Below are 17571 nucleotides of genomic sequence, written 5' to 3' on the forward strand. Positions count from 1 at the left end.
ATATGGCAGAGACAGAGAAACTTGGAGAAAGGGATAGCATCCTTACAAAAAATGCTGGGAAGAGGAGTAGTCTAAGTAGTTGTGGGAGTTGTGGTGTAGTCCACTATACAGTACTAGGCAAAAGTCTTAGAAACCCTAGCTATTCTTATTTTATATATATATATATATATATATATATATATAGACATACACACCTAAGACCTTTACACAGTACTGTATTTGTCAATACAGTATTTGGAGTAGAGAGTGAGTCCGTAAATCTGGCAGGAGCAAAGGCCGTTGAGAATGGTGAGGGTACAGCACCGTGGGAGTGATGTGGGACATGTGGCAGGGAAGTGATGCTGGGGTGAAGGGGTTGTGGTGTGTGCAGACAAACCCAGCCCTGAGACACCAGGCAAGGTCATTTGATTACAAACAATTGGTTTATTGATCATTACAGAATGTCTCTCTGGTGCTTCCCGCTTCTTCCCCTCTCCTTTCCCTTTTTCCCCTCTCCCTGTCCCCTTCCCACTCTCAGTCCACAATAGAAACCCATATCAGAATCAGGTTTATCATCACTCACATATGTCATGTAATCTATTTTTTTGCAGCAGCAGTACAGTGCAATACATAGAATTACTTACAGTATTGTGCAAAAGTCTTAGGCTATGTATCTGTGCCCAAGTCTTTTTCATAGTACTGCTTATCAATAGGTACATTTAATGTCAGAGAAATGTATACAATATACATTCTGAAATTCTTTTTTTTGCAAACATCTATGAAAAACACAGGAGTGCCCCAAAGAATGAATGACAGTCAAATGTTAGAACCCCAAAGCACCCCCCCAGCTCCCCTCCCTCCCATGCATCAGCAGCAAAGTGACAACCCCCCCCCCCCAACACCAGCAAAAAAGCATCTGCACCCTCCACTGAGCACTCAAGTGTGCGGCAAAGCATCAACAAAGACACAGACTTGCAGTCCCTCAAAGACTACTCGTTCACCTGGTAATTCGACATACCACAGGCTCTCTCTCTCCCTTATAAGGGAAAAAGAGGTGTCCCCCTTATCCTAGCAAGTGGATAGTTTGGCTTTTGAGTAGGATTTACAAAAGGGAGGGAAATGTCAGAAGTTGCTCGCATGAATTTGAGTTAGCGGCAAAAGTGATAAAAGTTGATGAGTTCTGTGTTTATGCAGAAAACAGCAAAAATGCAGTAATTAATGTAATGGAGAAAAAATTAGGGAGTGACACTGGACGAAGTTTGAAACAGGGACTGTTCTACATTGCCAACAATGAGGCCTAATAATGTAGTCAGAAAGAAATCAAATAGAGAATTCAGATGAACCCTTCTTTCTAAAGCGAATAATGAAAATATTGACCTCTCTACAACAGAAAGAAGATGAGGCAAGAGGATGAACATGATAAAGGGAATAAAACAGGTAAACAGAAATTAGACAAGTAAACACAAGAGCCGAATTTTAAAAGATTTGCCAATGGTTAGAATGAAACACTGAATAGCCACATGGATTAAAGCAGTGGTCCCCAACCTTTTTTGCACTGCGGACCGGTTTCATATTGACAATAATCTTGCGGACCGGCCGACCGGGGGCGGGGGGGGGGGTGGATGATTGCCAACGGACAGGACTAGCAGTGTAAACACATTGCGTTTACCCCGAGAAAGACTACAAAGACCATGAAGCCTTGAACAGGCAACAGTGCACATGCGTACACCTGCCGATTTCTTTTCTGCAAACACGAGGAATTCTGCAGATGCTGGAAATTCAAGCAACACACATCAAAGTTGCTAGTGAATGCAGCAGGCCAGGCAGCATCTCTAGGAAGGGATACAGGCGACGTTTCGGGCCGAGACCCTTCGTCAGGACTGTACCCCTTCCTAGAGATGCTGCCTGGCCCGCTGCGTTCACCAGCAAATTTGATGTGTGTTGCTTCTTTTCTGCAAATCGTTTTTGGCGATTCTGTTCGGGGGCGGGGGGTGTTAATCACGACCGGAATATAGGTGATAAGTGGCTAACACACTCAATTTCGTTTCTAAAAGGGTTTATCTAACGACTTTAATATTAAACACACAGCGCATATTTTCCTCACATGAATATAGCGATAAGTCAATTATCAGGGGAGGACAGGGGAGCTTGAAGTAAGTGTTGAACGAACTTCCAGTAGAAGTGGTAGAGGCAGGTTCGATATTATCATTTAAAGTTAAACTGGACAGCTATACGGCCAGGAAAGGAATGGTGGGTTATGGGCTGAGTGCAGGTCGGTGGGATGAGGTGAGAGTAGCGTTCGGCACGGACTAGAAGGGAAGAGATGTCCTGTATCCATGCTGTAATTGTTATATGGTTATATAAGTCACTTATAAGTCAATAGCATCATAACATTTTAAGTAACGCTTGGATATTAAACACACAGCGCATATTTTCCTCGTATGAACATATAAAATCATTGCAACGCACCAATATCGCTGAATCAGTGGGAGCCCTGGGCTGAATACTTGATTCCCTGCAACGAGATGGTGCCATCAAAGGGTGATGGGAGACAGCGATACTCGATTGGAAACAACAGGAATTCTGCAGATGCTGGAAATTCAAGCAACACACATAAAAATTGCTGGTGAACGCAGCAGGCCAGGCAGCATCTCTAGGAAGAGGTGCAGTCGACGTTTCAGGCCGAGACCCTTCGTCAGGACTAACTGAAGGAAGAGTGAGTAAGGGATTTGAAAGTTGGAGGGGGAGCAGGAGTTCCAAAATGATACTCGAAAGGGTTCCTTATGTCCAGTCAATTCCGCAATTTAGTTTTCGTTGCACTCATTGCAGAGATATTTTGGAAATGGAAGCAACGTTTTCAGTGCTTCCGTGGCTATCTCAGGATATTTTTCCTTGACTTTGATCCGGAATGCCGGCAGAGATGTTATGTCAAACATACTTTTCAGCCCCCCCCCCGGTCATTTGCAAGCTCGAGGAGTTGATCTCCTTCCTGCTCTGACATGGATGACGCATGCGTAATGAGCTCGTGTGCGTTCGAGCTCAACAGTGGGCGTGACAGGGAATCAGGAAAGGTGCAGCTGATTCATATCAGCAAATCATACCGTTTCCTCACGGCCCGGTAGCGCATGCCCTGCGGCCCGATACTGGTCCGCGGCCCGGTGGTTGGGGACCACTGGATTAAAGGCCTATTTCTGTGTTGTATGTAATTCAATGCAAGAGCTGGTGAGCTTTGCCTGGAGTTCTGGCCACTACTTACCAATCAAGCAACATTACCACAGCACATTATCTGGTCACAATCACATCTCTATTGACAGTTCTTACTACATAAAAATAAGCTGTCACATTTCTTATGTTAAAACAAATGCAATACTTCAAAAATACTTAACTGGTTACAAGCCGAAGTCATAAAAGATGCAACAGTATATACATACATTTTCCTTTCTTCTTGGAGTTCTCCTAGGACACAAAAAAAAAACCTCTGGCACACCTTACCAGCTACGTGTAAAGTATATGCATATCTCAAGATAACTCCTGCAGGCATCTTGCTTACTGAAAGTTATAACGTGTAATTGAGAAGCGATTGTTATAAACCACAGCTCCACAAACCAGTTTTATGTGATCAAATAATGAGGATAATCTCCAGACTTGTTAAGTAGGTCTCTCTGTCTCTTTACAGTGAGTCACGTTTTGGGCTGGAAGCAATCTTGTCTCACTCTTTAAAAATAAAATACATCCTTTTTGCATTCCAATGGATTTATAATTCTTTTTAAAAAAAAATCTTTTGAAGTTGCATCTTATGAAGACAGACTTGAAATTCCAGTGCTCTCAAATGATAGTGTAAGATACAAATTTCAGAAACAAATCCTGCCTCTTGGAATTGACTCTGGGTTTGATGGGGGAGTCTGATCAGGTCTTGCATTGGTAGTATGGGTTGTTTAGAAGGATTGGGGCTTCTGATGAAGGGCTGAGGCGTGTCAAAATACTAGGGGATGCAGTGGTAGAGAGGGTGTCTTGAAGAATGTGTGCCTACAATGAGAGCAGACCACCAATCAAGTGGCCAGGGGTGGAACAGATATCATGGCCAACGTTTAGGTTTCAAGTACACTGAGGTGGTCTTGTCCATTTGGGAATTGGTAGGATCTCAGATTCTCACGGGTTCAGGAACATGAGAGGATCAGAGAGGCTTGGAGAGTCTCTCTAATGATGGGAACCCATGTAGTTTCAAAGGGAACACTGTACATGGAATGATATCATATATAACTGATATGATAAGAAGATGCATCACAGCTGCAAGGATGACTCAAGTACAATATATGGGCTTAGGTAACTTTATAGATTAATAATAATAAAAAATAGAAAATAGCTCATTGCATTTCGCTCATGGAATAATCAATTTGCAATCAGACAATATCAACAAAAATAGCATTATTCAATCGTACTTCTTGATTGACATGCTTATTGTGTTGAAACAATTTGAAAGAAGGAAAATCGTTAATTTTGTCCTGTTCTTTTCTGAACCACTAGGCCAGATTTTACAAGCTGTTATTTGTTAAAAAAAAGGAAGCTCTGTTTACCACTTTATCTATAATTCACTTCTGCAAACAGCACTATTTCACAGGATGTGAGTAACTGTACCATAGTTTCAAATTTTGCTAACCATCACCTACTTCTAGCAATTAATTATCTTAGCCTTGCCCTACATCTCAGAATCAGAATCAGGTTTATTATCACTGGCATGTGGCGTCAAATTTGTTAACTTAGTAGCAGCAGTTCAATGCAATACATAATATAGAAGAAACAAAACAAAATAAAATAATAATAATAAATAAATAAGCTTATTTACGGCTAGCATTTCAGTTTGCCAACTAATGCATGTAAATTTAAAGCACTTGCTGGCAATATGTCTGTACAAAGGAAATTTTATCCAGTAAACCCTTTCTCTACTTAGCAAGATCCAAATTTCTTGACAGCAATGACTATGCTATATGGCTTTTAGTTTAATATGCTTGGCTTGTTGTACCACCTGGAACATAAAAACTTCCTGTACCTAACGAAGATGCAGGAATTTTGGACCAAAGTGTGCATTTGGGAATAGTGATGGGATACGATTTGAGATAAAATTGCTGCTGTTAATGGTTAGAGAACTGGGTTAAGAGTACATGTTATGTTGATCGAAATTAGGGTATTAAGAATGGAAAGAGGATCATGTAGATTACAATGCTGGTGTTACAATGGTAACACTGTGGAACAGAGTACAAGCATTAGGGTAATGATATTGATTATTAGTGCTAGGATCTAAGAAATTTAATGTGAATGCGTAAGTTTTTCCTCAATGCTCTAGTTTCAGTGTTGGGTTCTTTCCTGCTTGTCACCTACAGTATATTAATGAATGAAAATGAAGGTGACCTAATTAAATGGCTTGCAGATGACCCTAAAATTGGTAGTACGATGGAGACTGAAGAAGGTTGTCTAAGGTTACAGTAGGATATAGATCAACTTGGAAAATGGGCAAAGGAATGGTAGATATGGTTGATGTAGGATTGTTATGGAAGATGTACAACATTCTTGTCTTCATTGGCCATTACACTGAGTATAAGACTTAAAACTGTACAAAACATGTTCAAGGCCTGCCCCGGTTATACACCCCCACCTTTTCTCCCGCTACATTGACGCTGCTTCATGCACCCATAGTGAGCTCCTCAATTTTATCAACCTTGCCTCTTAACTTCCACCCAGCCCTTAAATTCACTTGGTCCATTGCTGAGACCTCCCTTCCCTTTCTTGACCTCTCTGCCTCCATCTCTGGAGATAAACTGCCAACCGGCCTCTTTTATAAACCTACTGGTTTCCATGGTTACCTTGACTGTACCTCTTGCCACCCTGTCTCCTGTAAAAAAGTTATTCTGTTTTCGCAGTTTCATTGCCTCTGCAGCATCTGTTCCCAGGTTGAGGCTTTCTGTTCCAGAACGTAAGAGGTGTCTTCCTTCTTTAAAGAACACATTTCCCTCCCTCCACTATTGATGCTGCCCTCACTTGCATCTCCTCCAATTCCCATACATCTGCACTCACCCCATCTTCCCACCAGCTTAATAGTGATAGAGTTCCTCTTGTCCTTACGTACTACGCCATTAGCCTTTGTATCCAAACATTATCCTCCACAACCTCTGCCATCTGCAAAGGGACCCTACCACTAACCATATCTTTATCACCACCCTTCCCCTCCACTTTCCACAGGGATCACTCCCTAGTCCATTCATCCCTCCCCACTAATTTCTCTCCCGGCACCTATCCCTGCAAGTACCTAAGTGCTACACCTGCTCATATATCTCTTCCTTCACCTCCATTCAAAACCCAAACAGTCCTTCCAGGTGAGGCAACACTTCACCAGTGAATCTGCTGGGGTTGTCTATTGTGCCCAGTGATCCCGATGTGGCTTCTTCTACATCGGTGATACCCGTCGTAAATTAGGAGACTGCTTCATCCAGCACCTCCGCCACAAGTGGCATTTTCCAGTGGCCAAACATTTAAATTCCCATTCCTATCTGATGTGTCAGTCGATGGCCTCCTCTTGTGCCAAGATGAGGATAGAGGAGTAACATGTTATATTCCACTTGGGTATCCTCCAACCTGATGGCATGAATATCAATTCCTCCTTCCGGTAAACAAATCTATCCCCCTCCTCTACTCCCCACTCTGACTTTTAACTTTTTCTCACCTGCATATTACTTCTCCCTGGGTCCCCTCCTCTTTCCCTTTTTCCTATAGTTCACTCTCCTCTCCTATCAGACTCTTTCTCCAGCCCTTGCCCTTTGCATCCACCTGGCTTCCCCTTCCAGCTAGTCTCTTCCCCCATTCCCCCACTAGTCATGGAGAAGGGTTTCGGCTCGAAATGTCGACTCTCTATTTTTATCCATAGATGCTACCTGACCTGCTGAGTTCCTCCAGCATTTTTGTGTATCTTGCTTTGAATTTCCCGCCTCTGCAGACTTTCTCGTGTTTATGATTTGGTACAATTTGGCTGCACGAGTACTGTATACAGTTCAAGTTGCCACACTATAGGAAGGACATGATTAAGTTAAAGTGGGTGCAGAAAAAAAATCATACCGGGATGTTACCAGGATTGGAGGACTTAAGTTATCAGATACTGGATAGGCTTGATCTTTTTTCAATAGAATGAAGCAGGGTGAGATGTTGCATGATAAGTGCTGTATAACATTATGAAAACCTTAGATGGGATATATAGCCAGTGTATGTTTCCCATGGGAGGGGTGTCAAAAGCTAGAGGCCAAGTGTAGTTGGTATCTGGAGTGAGCAGCAAAGAAGGTGGTAGAAGCAGGAACAGTAACAACATTTTAGTGACCTCTCAATAAGAAGTTGAAAGAGCAGGGCATAGAGAATATAAATATAGGAAAGTGGGATTAGCAGAGATAGACATTATGGCTGGCATAAATACAGAGGACTGATGAAGATGTTCCAATGGTGTACATTGGAATATCCCCACCACCCACTATTACTCTGTCCCTAAGGTTTGCTGGTTAATATGTTAAATGGCTCCTGTGTAGATGGCTGCTGGGAGATTTGTGGTATTGATGGAGAGAGAATAGGTTTTAGGGAAGTAAGTCAGGAAATAGGACAAACTAGAATGGTATGAGACCATCTATGGTATGATGGTTTGCTTCTATATTGTAAGGAAACAATAAACAGAAGTTAGGGTGTTGATGCCAGGATTTACAAATTTTGAATTCACACTGAAGTTAGGGTGTTGATAATTAGAAATTTATTATACAGAGTATGGGAATGCCACCACCCAAACTGGACCCCCTACAATTCGCCTACCGACACAACTGCAGATGAAACAATAGCCACTGCTCTATATACTGTCCTTACACATCTGGAGAAGAAGAATGCTTATGTGAGAATGCTGTTCTTGGACTACAGTTCAGCATTCAACACCATAATTTGCTCTAGGTTTGATAGGAAGCTCAGAGACCTCAGCCTTGATCCTGCCTAGTGCAGCTGGATCCTGGACTTCCTGTCAGATCATTGGCAAGTGGTAGGAGTGGGCTCCCTCACCTCCACCCCTCTGACTCTCAACACAGGAGCCCCTCAGGGCTGTGTACTAAGTCCCCTCCTTCACTCCCTGTATACCCATGACTGTGTCGCCACCCACAGCTCTAATCTGCTAATTAAATTTGCTGATGACACTACCTTGATTGGCCTAATCTCAAACAATAATGAGATGCCCTACAGGGAAGAAGTCATCTCTCTGACACAGTGGTGTAAAGAAAACAACCTCTCTCTCAGTGTTGCAAAAACAAAGGAGCTGGTTGTGGATTACAGGAGGAATGGAGACGAGCTAACCCCTATTGACATCAATAGATCCGGGGTTGAAAGGGTAAACAGCCCCAGATGTTCCTTAGCATCCACATCACCGAGGACCTCACGTGATCTGTACACACTAGCTGTGCGGTGAAACAGGCACAACAGCACCTCTTTCACCTCAGACAGATGAGGATGTTTGGTAAGGGCCCCCCAAGTCCTAAGAACTTTCTACAAGGGCACAATTGAGAGCATCCTGACTGGCTGCATCACTGCCTGGTATGGGAACTGTACTTCCCTTAATCACAGGATTCTGCAGAGAGTGGTGTGGACAGCCCAGCACATCTGTAGTTGTGAACTTCCCATGATTCGGGATATATACAGACAGGTGTGAAAAAATGGCCCAAAGGATCATTGGGGATCCAAATCACCCCATCCACAAACAGTTCCAACTGCTACCATCCAGGAAACGGTACCAGCATAAAAGCCAGGACCAACAGGCTCTGGGACAGCTTCTTCCGCCAGGCCATCAGACTGATTAGCTCACGCTAATTTGAGTGTATTTCTTTGTTACATTGACCATCCTATTTATAATAAATTATTATAAATTACTATGATTGCACATTTAGATGAAGACATAACTTAAAGATTTTTACTCCTCATGTATGTAAAGGGTGTAAGAAATAAATTCAATTCAATTCAATTCAATAAGTGTAGGTATTGAAGATCATATTTTGGGATTTAATTACCAGAGGAGTTGGTAATGGGGTGGGGGGGGGGGTTGTTGGTGGTGGAAATTAATAGAGTAACAGGGAAATGAGGAATAGTTAATTTATAAAGAATACATAGTTCATAAATACATATTTCTTTGCAACAAATAGGAATAGATGATCAGCTTTGAATATCATGAAGTTAAAGTGGCAAAGGAAAAGGTTTATAATTTTCCTGAAAAATTCAGTATGGCTAAAGTTTGGGGAGGTTTCAGAATTCAGCAAAGGAGGATCAAGGTAGTGGTGAAGAAAAAGAAAAGAGTAAACAAAAACAGTCTGAAAGAAACATAAAGACTTCTACAGCTATATAAACAGGAAAAAATAACTATTGTAGGTCCCTTACATTCAGAATCAAGAGAAATCATTTTTGGGAATCACAGAGAAATTACAATGAGTATGTCTGTGTTTTGTCATCGGGGAGGAAAACACAAAACACTTCCTTGAAATACTGAACAACAATAGATCAATAAGCAAGGAAGCCCTGAAAAATATTTATATTACTCTGGAATTAGGACTGGAGAAATTAGTGGGACAGAAATGTTATGAATCCGCTGGATCTAATGACCTACATTCCAGGGCCTTGGAAATAGTAGTTTTAAGAAAAAATATTTGCTTTGATTGTCACATGTACATTGAAACATACAGTAAAGCGCATCATTTGCATCAACGACCTACACAGTACGAGGATGCGCTGGGTCAGTTCGCAAGAGTTGCCAGCATAGCATGCCCACAATGTTCTAATCCTAACCAATGTGTCTTTGGAATGTGGGAGGAAACTGGAGCACCCAGAGAAAACCCATGGAAGAACATACCAACTCCTTACAAACGGTGGAGGAAATTTAACCCAGATTGCTGGTGCCGTAAAGTTTTATGCTTACCACTATGCTACTGGGCTTCCCAATTATTGAAACTACAAAAATACTATAGATTCTACAGATTAGAAGAAGGCAAATGTAATCTTACCACCTGTGAGAGAGAGAAAAAAATTGGAATTTTAGACACGTTGTACTGGTATTCATAGTAGAGAAAATGTGGGGCAATGTTATTGAGGAAATGTTAACAAAGCACCGGAGAATAATAATAGGGCTGTTAAGCAAAAACATACATTTATGAAAGGGAGTTAAGGTTTGATAAATTTTATAGCTTTCTAAATTTGGAACTATCAGTTTAGATAAAAGGAAATAGCACATTTGTATTTTGAGAAGATGTTCCATAAGATGCTATGCAAAAAAAATTATTATACAAAATTTGAAAATAGTGTCAAGTTGGTACACTGGCATGGGCTGTGAAATGTTTAACTGAAAATAGTACGTAGGTAAAAACAGGTCTTTTTCTGATTAGGAGGCTGTGACTGGTGGTGAGATATTGAAGAGTGTTGATCCTCAGAGGGATTTAATTGCTTGCTCTACCTTCATATTAAATTTCTGTGATTCATGTAGATGTCCTTGTACATGAATGATTGATATTTAATATGATGTTACAGCAAGCAATTAGAAAGGTAAATTGTACACTGGCCTTTACTGCAAGAGGATTTGAGTACAGAAGTGGAGACTTCTTGCTCCAATTATTTACAGCCCTGGTGGGAACAACTCAGGAACAATATGTACCCAAGAAAAGATGTATTACAAAAGAGGAAGTGCAGTAAGATTCACCAGATTGACTCCTTGATAGGCAGGCTTATGCTCCAAGGAGAGATTAAGAAGACTGAGGCTGTACTTCCAAGTTTGGAAAAATGAGAGGTTATCATTGAAATTTCAAAATGGTTTGTCCGAAGTATAATGATAATGTTTATGCTGATGTTTATTCTGGGCAAGTGTAGGTATTGCACTTTGTGAGGTCAAAATACAAAAGGAAAGTACCTGTTAATGGCAGGACTATTAACATCACTTTTTGTACAGAGGGATAAGTCCACAGCTTTCTGAAAGTGGCCATGCAAGTAGATATGGTGGTAAAGAAGGCATATGGTATGTTTGCCTTCTTTCGTTGGGGCATTCAATATAAAAGTAAGGAAGTCATACTGCATCTATAATGATATTTGGTTAAGCCACACCTGGAGTATTGTGGGCAATTCCAGTTGTTCCACTACAGGAAGGATGTAGGAAGGAAACAGAAGAGATTTACAAAGATACTACTTGTATTAGAGAATATGAGCTATAAGGGGAGGTCAGACAAATTGAAGCATCTGGAGCATTGGAAGATGAGAGGAGATCTGACAGATGTTTATAAAATAATGAGGAGCACAGATAGATTAACCAGCCAGAATCCTTCTCCCAGGATAAAAATGTCAAATACCAGAAGATGTTCATTTAACACAAGAGAAATCTAGAGCAACACACAAAATGCTGCAGGAACTCAGCAAGTCAGGCAGCATCTATGGAGTTGACATTTCAGGCCAAGACCTTTCTTTAGGAACATTCACAAAACTGAGATTAGGAAAGTTTGAGGAAGATGTGTGGGCAAGTCTTTTTTAACACAAGAGTGGTGTGTGCTTGGATGAGGGTAGTGATGGAAACATACAATAGTGACATTCAAGAGGCTTTTAGAAAGGCACATGGATATGCAGGGAATGGAGAGGGCTAAGGATTATGTTCAGGCAGAATGTTTAGACAGAAGTGACTTAATTTAACTTGGCATCGTGTTCAGCAGACAATATCGACCGAAGAGCCTGTTCCTATGTTCGATGTTCTGTGTAACTAGGAAACTAGGAATCACTAATCCCACTTTAAAGGAATAACAACTGAGGAGAAATGACAATAATTTTGCTCATTCATTGGGTAGTTAATCTTTGGAATTCTCTATGCAAGAGTGATGTGGAGATTCAGTTACTGAGTATATTCAAGGAACATTGATTGGTGTTTAGATAGTAAGGATAAACAACTGCAGGAAAGTGATGTGGAAGTAAACATCTTGTGAGTGTCTGGTCTGGCTGAATGATCTATTCCTGCTTTTGTTCCATATGTCATTACTGCTGTGGATTAGAGCTGAGATCTGAGTAGTTTCAGGGGATGGTCAGGAGTGGAGAGAATTTCTGATGATAATTGGGCATCAGGGTATTACTGTTGGGAAGAGGGAGGGAAATCTGTGTTGAAAGTTGGGGATTAGGATGTTATTTTTGAGGAGGGACGGTCATGAGTTGTAGAGTCACACAACATGAAAATAGGTCATTTGGCCAACAAGTCCATGCCAAGCAAGACAAACATCTAAGCGAGTCCTATTTTCCCACGTGTGACCCGTATCCTTCTAAACCTGTCCTATCCTGTCCAAGAGTCATTTAAAGGTTGTTAATGTACCTACCTTGACCACTTTTTCTGACAGTGCATGTGATATACATAAGCACCTCCTGGGTGATAAACACCCCCTTCAGACCCTATTAAATTTCTCCCATTTCACCTGAAATTTGTGTTCTCTGAATCTTGATTCCACAACCCTTGGAAAAACACTAAGTGCATTTAATCCCTTCATGGCTTCATACGGCTCTATAGGATCACCCCTACTCTCCCACACTCCAATCAATAAAAGCCCAGTCTGCTCAACCTCTCTACATAACTCAGTGTCTTGAACCTAGCAACATCCTTGTAGATCTCCTCTGCACTGTTTCCACCATAATGGCATCTTTCTTGTAGCCGGGTGACTAAAACTTTCAATAAAATTTCAAATGCCAAGGTCTGGAGATAAGAGTGGTACTGACAGGGGTTAAGCTAGTATAAGTGGAGATGAGGCAGATAATGATAGAGTAGACTGTAGGTGGACACATCACCTGGACTATACCCCAGGGCTCTGAAAGAGGTTTCCACTGAGGCAAGGGGAGAAAAAAACCAGAGGACATGGGTTAAGGGTGAGGGGGGAAAAGTTTAAAGGGAACATTAGGGGGGGCTTCTTCACACAGAGAGTGGTGGGAGTATGGAATGAGCTGCCAGACGAGGTGGTAAATGCGGGTTCTTTTTTAACATTTAAGAATAAATTGGACAGATACATGGATGGGAGGTGTATGGAGGGATATGGTCCGTGTGCAGGTCAGTGGGACTAGGCAGAAAATGGTTTGGCACAGCCAAGAAGGGCCAAAGGGCCTGTTTCTGTGCTGTAGTTTCTATGGTTCTATGAAAAGATTAGTAATGATCTTTCAAGAATCACTAAATTCTAGAATAGTTAACACCATAAGACCTAGAAGCAGAATTTGGCCATTCAGCCCATTGAGTCTGCTCCACCATTCCATCATGGCTCTTCCTGGATCCCACTCAACCCCATATACTTGCCTTCTCGTTATATCCTTTGATGCCCTGACCCATCAGGAAGTGATCAACTTCCGCCTTAAATATACGCATGGACTTGACCTCCACCGCAGTATGTGGCACAGCATTCCACAGATTTACAACTCCCTGGCTAAAAAAAATTCCTCCTTACCTCTGTTCTAAAGGGTCGCCCCTCAATTTTGAGACTGTGCCTTCTAGTTCTGAAGACCCCCATGATAGGAAACATCCTCTCCACATCCACCCTAACTAGTCCTTTCAATATTCAGTAGGTTTCAATGAGAACTATAAAACTAGGTCCTTGCTGAAGTTCAAGTTTAATTGTCTTTGAACATGTATACAGTTTGTGGTGGGGGACTACTAAGCTGGCAACTGTTGGGGTTTACATAGTAATGGTGAGGGCTAGGCTGGTAATGCTGGTATCAATGAGTCTTACCAATTTTTATAGATGTACCACAGGAAGGATCTCATCTGGATGCATCAAAAACTGGTGCAGCAACTACTCTGTCCAAGACTACAAGAATTTACAGAGAGGTATGAGTGCAGTCCAGTTCATCATGCAAACCAACCTCCCCCCATTGACGCAGACACAAGGAAATCTGCAGAAATTCAAGCAACACACACAAAAAATGCTGGTGAACGCAGCAGGCCAGGCAGCATCTATAGGAAGAGGTACAGTCAACGTTTCGGGCCGGGACCCTTTGTCAGGACTAACTGAAAGAAGAGATAGTAAGAGATTTGAAAGTGGGAGGGGAAGGGGAGATCCAGAATGATAGGAGAAGACAGGAGGGGAGGGGTGGATCTAAGAGCTGGAAAGTTGATTGGCAAAAGGGATACCAGGCTGGAGAAGGGAGAGGATCATGGGACGGGAAGCCTAGGGAGAAAGAGAAGAGGGGAGGGGAGCCCAGAGGGTAGAGAGCAGGCAAGGAGTTATAGTGAGAGGGACAGAGGGAGAAAAAAGAGAGAAAAAAAAGAGAAAAAAATTTTAAAAAATTTAAAAATATTAAATAAACAAATATGGGATGGGGTGTGAAGGGGAGGAGAGGCATTAACGGAAGTTAGAGAAGTCGATGTTCATGCCATCAGGTTGGAGGCTGCCCAGACGGAATATAAGGTGTTGTTCCTCTAACCTGAGTGTGGCTTCATCTTGACAGTAGAGGAGGCCGTGGATAGACATATCAGAATGGGAATGGGACTTGGAATTAAAATGTGTGGCCACTGGGAGATCTTGATTTCTCTGGCGGACAGAGCGTAGGTGTTCAGCGAAACAGTCTCCCAGCCTGCGTCAGGTCTCGCCAATATATAGAAGGCCATATTGGGAGCACCGGACGCAGTATATCACCACAGTCGACTCACAGGTGAAGTGTCGCCTCAACTGGAAGGACTGTCTGGGGCCCTGAATGATGGTGAGGGAGGAAGTGTAAGGGCATGTGTAGCACTTGTTCTGCTTACAAGGATAAGTGCTGGGATGGAGATCAGTGGGAAGGGATGGGGGGGGACGAATGGACAAGGGAGTCACGTAGGGAGCAATCCCTGCTGAAAGCAGAGGGGGGGGAGGGAAAGATGTACTTGGTGGTGGGATCCCGTTGGAGGTGGTGGAAGTTATGGAGAATTATATGTTGGACCTGGAGGCTGGTGGGGTGGTAGGTTAGGACAAGGGGAACCCTATAACTAGTGGGGTGGCGGGAGGATGGAGTGAGAGCAGATGTGCGTGAAATGGGAGAGATGCGTTTGAGAGCAGAGTTGATGGTGGAGAAAGGGAGGCCTCTTTCTTTAAAAAAGGAAGACATCTCCTTCATCCTGGAATGAAAAGCCTCATTCTGAGAGCAGATACGGTGGAGACGGAGGCATTGTGAGAAGGGGATGGCATTTTTACAAGAGACAGGGTGGGAAGAGGAATAGTCCAGATAGCTGTGAGAGTCAGTAGGCTCATAGTAGACATAAGTAGACATAGTAGACATAACATAGTATAGATGCTACCTGGCCTGCTGCGTTCACCAGCATTTTTTGTGTGTGTTGCTCCCTCCATTGACTCTGTCTATACTTTCTGCTGACCCACAGGTGATGAAGGGAAACAGGGAGAAGGCAGGAAATTGGGGCTAAGAGGAAAATTGGATCAGCCATGATGAAATGGTGGAGAAGACTCAATGGGCCAAACGGCCTAACCTGCTCCTATATTTTAAGGCCTTAAAAGTAGCCAATATAGGGTCGGCACAACATTGTGGGCTGAAGGGCCTATACTGTGCTGTACTATTCTATGTTCTATGTTCTATAATCAAGGAACCCTCTCACCCTGGTGATTCTGTCCTCTCCACATTCCTGTCAGGAAGAAGCTTCAAATGTCAGACTCATGAATAGACCTCTCATATGCTATTAGATGAACTCTTGATCTCCAAATCAATGTCTTTGTGGCTCTAGCACTTTGTCTACCTACACTGCACCTTCTCTGTAAATACAACTATATTTTGCATTCTGTTTTCTTATTATCTTGATGTAATTATGTATTATGTCTTCCTCAGTTCAAAGATTTCTATAGATGGTAACTGCAGCCACAATATTAAATGGTGCTTACTTCTGGGCAGGGCAGCAATGGCAAATTTAGATAAAATACTGAAGAGCAGAGATGTAACATTGTCTATGAAGATCCGTATAGTCAAGTCTATAGTATTTCTAGTTGCGAGGTATGGCTGTGAGAGCTGGATTATTAGTAAGACTGAATACAAAAGAATTGACGTCTTTGAACTTGGATGCTGGAGGAAACTGTTCAGAGTTCGTTAGACAGCAAGAAGATCCAACAAGTCAATACTTGAAGGAATACAGCCAGACTGCTCACTAGGAGGCTTGATTATGAGGCAAAAGCTCAAATATTTTGGCCAAATCATGAGAAGACAGGATTCCTTGGAGAAGACTTTCATGTTAGGTAAAACAGAAGGTAAAAGAAGGAGAGGATGATAGAGGCTACGATGGATAGATAATATTACTCAGACAATGCGTATGACCTTGGGGGATCTTAGAGAGGCAGTTTCCAACAAGAAGGCTTGGGGTGCAGAAGTCCATAAAGTCACGAAGAGTCGGACTTGACTTAAGGACTGAACAACAACAAATTATGTATGGAATGACTTATAGTTATATTTGAATGAAACACAAAACAAAATGATTTTCACTGTACCTCCGTAAGTTTGACAATGAAAAACCAAGACCAATACCTAAGCTATCGAAGATAAGAGGTACAGGAGTGGACTGCCAGCATCTTGTTCTCAGAGTGGAAGTGGCATCCTTTTAAGGTGAATGGAGGAAAGTTTAGGGGAGATGTTGAAGGTAAGGTTTATACACAGAGAGTGGTAAGTACTGTATGAGGAATGCTCTTCTGGTAATAGTTATATTTTAGGGGCACCTAAGAGACTCTTAGCTAGGCACATGGACGAAAGAAAAATGGAGAGCTACGGGCGATGTAAGAGGAAAGAGTTAGATTGATCGTGGAGTAGGTTGAAAGGTTGGCTTAACTTAGTGGACTGAAAGGCCCATACTGTGTTGTTCTATGTTCTAGAAATGGTCGAGATCCGCCTAGTAATGTTGGGTCCCAGGATGGTAATAATACAAAATAGACTGGTAATAGTGGGGACCAGGCTAGCAAAGGTGGAGTTAGGCTAGTAAAGCTGGAAGCTCGGTTAGTAATAGAATAAACTAGGGTGATCATAGTGGGGGCTAGGCTAGCAAATATGGGGTTAGGCATTGGGAAACAGTACCCCTCCAAACTCCCAGAGCCCGGGCATTTGCAATGATTGTGGCCGCCACTCGAAGCTCAATGCCACTGAGTCTAAACATACTTATCCATATTAAATAAAACTTAACAGATTGTAGATCACTCACCTTCTTAACCGCATACACGCGAAACGTTGAACAAACAACACTCCGTTAATTTAAGAATTAAAATCGGCCCCGGCGGCAGGAGGAAGCAGGCAGGCCCGAGTACAGGCGGTGGCTGTTACCTAGCAACGGCCCGGCGGCCAATATACACCTAAAACAAACACGAGCTCTTTGAAAGTAATAATACAATACGCCGTATATTTTGGGGAAAAACTTTTAAAATTAGTTTCTTATGGGGGGGGAGTTTTTTTTAAAATAATTGATCCAAAACCCGCTTTTATCACTTTAACAGGAGCCTGCGTAGTTTAAATTTCGTGGTTTGATGAATTAAATACCTTCTTGGTTCTAAAATGATATGCATTTATTTCTCGTTGAATTCTGATTCCAAA

At 42.2% G+C, this 17571-nt stretch overlaps 1 protein-coding gene across 3 annotated transcripts in view; it reads right to left on the reverse strand.

Moving 5' to 3' along the window:
- rnf32 (ring finger protein 32) overlaps nucleotides 1-17290 on the reverse strand; it is a 60129-nt gene extending 42839 nt beyond the window's left edge. Inside the window, exons 1-3 of one of the 3 annotated variants that reach the window (XM_063042415.1) lie at nucleotides 17186-17253; nucleotides 3366-3435; nucleotides 2449-2571 (exon numbers count right to left, since the gene is read on the reverse strand). The gene's annotated coding sequence lies outside the window, so the exon portion shown is untranslated. Of the gene's footprint in view, nucleotides 1-2448; nucleotides 2572-3365; nucleotides 3436-17185 lie in introns of all 3 variants that reach the window. The other 2 variants (XM_063042414.1, XM_063042416.1) reach the window with 2 other exon arrangements.
- Nucleotides 17291-17571: the final 281 nt, after the last annotated feature.

Source organism: Mobula hypostoma, chromosome 3, assembly GCF_963921235.1.
Source record: "Mobula hypostoma chromosome 3, sMobHyp1.1, whole genome shotgun sequence".
Classification (NCBI taxonomy): domain Eukaryota; kingdom Metazoa; phylum Chordata; class Chondrichthyes; order Myliobatiformes; family Myliobatidae; genus Mobula; species Mobula hypostoma.